Here is a 6000-nt window from a genome sequence, read left to right as displayed (position 1 = left end):
TCACCGCCTGCTCTTCATCAGTGGCCTAAAAAGAGAAACACATCTGAAATAAGAAAATTGTATTAAACTCTATCCATTTTCAGATAGAGGTGTATTCACATCTGTAAGGATAGGTAAATAATCTGTCTTAAAGTTTCAACACTTTGTGAGGTTGTTTAATGTCTCTGTCTACCACAGCGCTCCTGAAAGCTATAATGGCAGCACTAAGGGCATGTAATATTGTTTAAATAAAAATATTTATTTCAGAAAGCTACTTCTTTACTGAAACATTAAAACAGACATGGCATTCACATACCTCACAAATGTTCATGTATGTGGAGGGCTGCTCTTCAAAGGGTTAGTTCACCAAAAAATAAAAAGGGTCATAATTTACTCTCCCCATGTTGTTCCAGATTCATTCAGTAAATTATTTTTTGTGTGAACTTTACCTTTAAGAGGGAAGACCAAGAAAGATGACTCTCCAAATCAGACAACTCCAAAGTTGGTTTGAATTCTGCAATGAACAACACAGACATAAATAGTTTTCATAAAATATGTAATCGCACGGTTATTTTTCTTTTAATGACTTACATAAATCTCAAAAGAATGATGTTCTCCTGTGTCTCTGGCTTTCAACATCTAAAAAACAAAAAACAAACATTCTTTTACTATTAGTAAAAAAAAAACTGATAACATGAAATGATGAAGTTCACTTGCCTATAACTGTCTTTTCCTCTCTTCCAAAGAAACTGAGAAAACCGCCTCCTCCTCACACAAGCAGACTTCTGTGTCCTTAACTCCAAAGTTAGTTTGAGTTCTGCAAAGAAAAAAGGGACATTAATGGTTTAAATGAAATATGAACATGTAATCATACTGTTGATGCATAAAAATGTGAAGTAAACAGGCCGGACACAACGGAAATATTTATTTTCTAAAAATAACTCACATCAGTCTCAAAAGAATTATGTTATCTTGTCTCTGGCTTTCAACATCTGCAAAAACAAACATGGTTTTAGTCTTAGTTAAAAAAAAAAAAGATAACATGATGGACTTCTGAAGTTTACTCGCCTTAAACCCGTCTTTTCATCTCTTCAGAAGAAGCGGAGAGAACCCTTCTCCTCACGCAAACAGCTTCTGTGTAACGTTAGTTAACTCACGGTGCAGGAACAATGAAGAAAAAAGCTCAACAAGACTGAAATATTACATGCAAAACATTACTTTTAACAATTACCACTTCAACAGCCTCAAAATAATTATGCCAGTCTTTATTACATAAAGCTCTTTCCTTTAGGAACATTCAGTACATTCAGTTTAACCGCGAAAAAGAAGATAACAAATTAACATGAGTGTAACCGTAACCATAACTGTCTATTAACACCTCTAGAAGTGTAGATATTGTACAATCTAATGTAAATATGACATAAGACACTCACAGACGTTAAATTAAAAGTAACATTAACGTTACCTCTTCATTCAGTTGAAATGTAAACGTGACATGCGTCATTGGTCAAGACCAATTTTCAACCCAAACTTGCTTAAAACAACCCAACGTCCTACCCAGCGGTCTCAACCCGAAATTTGGGTTGAAGAAACAACCCAGCGTTTTCTGGAGTGTGCAATGGATGGCTTTTCAGTGCCAATTTTATATATAAAATTGTCTTTTATTTAAAATGTAAGTGATTCAATGTTAAAGGGTTAGTTCACCCAATAATAAAAATCATGTCATTAATAACTCACTCTCATGTCGTTCCAAACCCGTAAGACCTCCGTTCATCTTCGGAACACAGTTTAAGATATTTTAGATTTAGTCCGAGAGCTCTCTGTCCCTCCATTGAAGCTGTGTGTACGTCTACTGTCCATGTCCAGAAAGGTAAGAAAAACATCATCAAAGTAGTCCATGTGACATCAGAGGGTCCGTTAGAATTTTTTGAAGCATCGAAAAAACATTTTGGTCCAAAAATAGCAAAAACTACAACTTTATTCAGCACTGTCTTCTCTTCCGGTCTGTTATGAGAGAGAGAGAGTTAAAAAAAAAGCAGTTTGTGATATCCGTTTTGCGAACGAATCATTCGATGTAACCGGATCTTCTTGCACAAGTTCACCAAATCGAATTGAATCGTTTAAAACGGTTCACATCTCCAATAAGCATTAATCCGGAAATTACTTACCGTAATTCCTAAAACGACATGAGGGTGAGTTATTAATGACATCATTTTGATTATTGGGTGAACTAACCCTTTAACTTACACACATCACACACATTACATAACACGGCTATAGTGCCTTTAAAGAAACCATTATTATTTCTAATTTCTTTCGCATCTGTAATGCAGAGTTTGTGAATCTCAGCATTGTTATGAAGTGAAAAAGCACATTGCAGCTACACTGAAAGCTTTCAGTTCTCACTTAAAGTAACAGTAAGGAATACCCAAGAATGAAAACTCGGTCAACATTTATTCCCCTTCAACCTCCAAATCCTTTTTTCTTCTTCCGTGGAACACACAAAACATGTTGCAAAGAATCTTCGTGCAGTTTTACATAAAACAGTAATTCCCACAATACTTCCCTGTCTACATTAACCACTTGTGTCTATATAAATAGCACTGGCGCTGTCAGTTCAGACTCATAATTGTAAGAAAGAGCCATTAGAGTTGCCGTAATGTATCCAAAGAAAATTTTAGACTTGCTGGAATATGTTGTTCGTACATATCCAACTCACACAGATCTGTTGTGAGAATGATCCTGAGTTCAGGAGGACTGTTGGCAGTATGGCGATGACACTGCCCCCTCAAGCCATCTGACTGAAGAATCATACACCTGCTGGGCTTCATCAGGCAAAAGCTGCTCTGCGTCGGGAATGCTACACATTGTACAGAAAATGTTACATTTAATGAGCGCCAACAGAACCACCAATCTTCTGGCTATGTATACACTAGCGGTATTAAAATACTCTACCCGGGGGGATTTTTTTAGCCATGTCTCACCTGATGAAGTCAACCTTCCCACTGAGCTGTCCCTGTGATTTTTTTTAGTCACCAGTAATTTCTTGACTCTCATCACACATTCTGTCAGAACTGCTGAACCATGATTAATTATCATCCAAACACTTCAGTAAAAGTGAGACTATGTTGATCTGGGGACAGAGAGTGTAAGTTTTATTTCATTTTTTTTATAATCTACTTACTTTCCCATCTCATCACACATTTAATTCGCATCTAATGCTTTTCATGTCAATATACGTAAAGTTTTTAATGTCATATTCCCAGATCAAATATAAATAGCTCTCTTCTACTAAGCTTTATTCAGAGACGTGATTGGCTGTATTATAAGAATTGTAATCTAGTTAGTACGTGAACAAGTTACAAACAAAAAGTAGATAAATACATTGTAGTTATTTAATGATTAGACAAAAAAAAAAAATAATAATATATATATATATATATGTTTTTAAAACCGGGATTTTAAAACCAGAAGCTGCAGAATGTTGCAGCATTTTGGAAAAATCGTTGATTTTTACTTTGAGCGATGACACGTTAACCATCCCAAGATGACAGACACGTTGTTGTGTCTGGAGTGGGCTCATGTGGTTTCTATGTGTGCATATCTATGAGAGAAAATGGAAAACAGCTAATGGTAAAACTGTGTTAAATTAGAAGCGGCACTATTTTTAGTTGCTCCCTGTTTAGTCACACATGATAAGCAGGTTAATGTATTTAAATACACAAGAGATTCATGCTTAGATCATCACAGTGTCCTGAGTTTATTGCATGCAGTGACCTCAAAATAACAGCATATGGTTGAGTTATTTTCGTGAAATTATAGAGTGGTGTTTTTTTTTTTTTTTGAGCTCGCTTCTCCAATTTGCAACTGTTCTCTGTTCTTCTTTCCAAAACATGTTTTACGTTCTTACCGCCTCGCTCGACTGAATTTCTGGCCTTGTGCATCTCGTACAGGTGTCCAGTTAATGTCTGCGTTAGATTTATTCTGGTGTGTAACCTCAAGCGCTGGTCTCTCCAGCCAGGAGCACTGCGTGTCAACACGACACTACATTTTCTCAGGCTGAGAGTTTCCCTCTGCTACCACTGTAAATCCATTGCCACATTTGTTTGCAGGCCTTGCGCATTAACCAAAAATCCTAAGTCCCCCAGGATCCATCTACACATTTCCCCTAGCATCTTCTCTCCCTGCTTTTGTCTGAGGATGAAGAGATGCAGTAGGGAGTTTCTCTGTGATGGATGACGTAGTTTATTGTGCTGCAGTATGAGGGGGAGAGAGCCGGTTTGTGCAGGTGTACGGCTGCCACAGGGGTGTTTATCCTGGCTCTGTATTGTGTCTGGGAACGTCCCCTAGCTGCGGCCCAAAAAAAAAACATACTGGAACACGAGGCAAAGGAGGAGAGAAAGGCTTAGCTGGTCGTCTTTTGGATTGTTTCTTGAAAGTATGTGCAGCTCTTTTTTAGCAACTTCTTTCCGCACTATGGAGGTCAGAAGACCCCCTGAAACAATTTTTTTTTGCAGAATATGTAAAATACATCTGATATAATGTTTATTTTATGTATGAAAGGTGTCACTGATATAAAATGTTAAATGAAATTCTGTGTAAATTTATGCATGTTGACAAATAATACATTTCAATAATTGACTGATGACACAAATAACATAACAGAATCCCACTCCAAGAGACACTTGTGAATTAGTCTTATATTAAATGTATCTGATAAACTGAAATGATATCATGATAGCAGTACATTCACATATTATTCTCCTCAAATGGCCTACAGTGTCTACCGAAGGTGTTTTGAATGTAGATATAACTCATGGAAGTATTACAAATTAACTCAATGAAAGTCTCATTCATTCTAGTGAATCAGTTCATCCAACGAATAATAGTTTTGGAAGAAGGCAAAATAAGTTAATTTATTTATTTATCTGCAGTATCTATCTCTGCATGAATTACAATCCCCCATTATTATTTAAAATGAAAAAAAAAACGTTTTTTCTATTTGTTTGTGTGTGTGTGTGTGTGTGTGTTTTTACAATTAAAGAGACAGTTGACCCAAAAAAATTAATTCTGTCATCGTTTAGCCTATATATATATATATATATATATATATATATATATATATATATATATATATATGGCCATTGACTTCCATAGTAAAATATGTAAAATTATAACTATGGAAAATCGTGTTATTTAATACCGTTTCATTCAGTCATGTTGATTTCTGGGTCCAAATCACTTTTGGAGTCACAGTATATTGGCTGAACTTAATGTTTATTATGTCTGCTTATGATTTAGTGGGAAATTCATTCTGCACAGAAGTTCATTGGCTTTCACTACAATTTTAGGAAGAGGAAGACTGCCACCTACTGTTCAGATCGCAATAACTGAACCCTAGGCAGTAAAACTTCAGGTCTATTTCAGAGTCTAGAGTGAGTTTGACTTTAAAGACATGAGTGATCAGTTATGGCCCATAACACCAAGGTCTTTCTCACTCCTTCACCGTCTGTCACTGATGTGTGTTGGGAACGCAGTAGGACAGGGACGCTTTCATCCCTCCTGAGGTTGGGGTGGGATGCGATTAGCACCGATTATGTACAGATTTGTCATCGTCATAAATCCACAGCTGTCCGACGCTTCACATTTTTACATGTCACTTCAAACGCATTCCTCTCTGTCTCCGCGTGCTTTACAGCTTCTGTCCAACTACCGCCGGCTGCAGAAGAGGGTCACCCTTCTCCCGAGCTTCTCCAGCGAGATGTCACGTTCCACGTCATGCTGCCTGAATGCTTGTTAGGAGCAAATTGGAAGCCCAGTGCTCCTCCGTGCAAGGTGTTGTTTGAACCATGTGTCCTTTCCTCATCAGACTTCCCGTCCTCCTCTTCTTGGTATCCTTTCTTCTCCTCATTTCTTCCATGTCAAGCAGCTGGAGGACCACTGTGTGTGTGTGTGTGATCTCCTCTAACCAGCTGTTTGCTATTCCTCATGCTGACGGCCTGGGAGTCTCCCAAAAGCCAA

This window comes from Carassius gibelio, chromosome B16 (assembly GCF_023724105.1).
Source record: "Carassius gibelio isolate Cgi1373 ecotype wild population from Czech Republic chromosome B16, carGib1.2-hapl.c, whole genome shotgun sequence".
Classification (NCBI taxonomy): Eukaryota; Metazoa; Chordata; class Actinopteri; order Cypriniformes; family Cyprinidae; genus Carassius; species Carassius gibelio.
Note: the sequence above shows the minus strand (reverse complement) of the source record.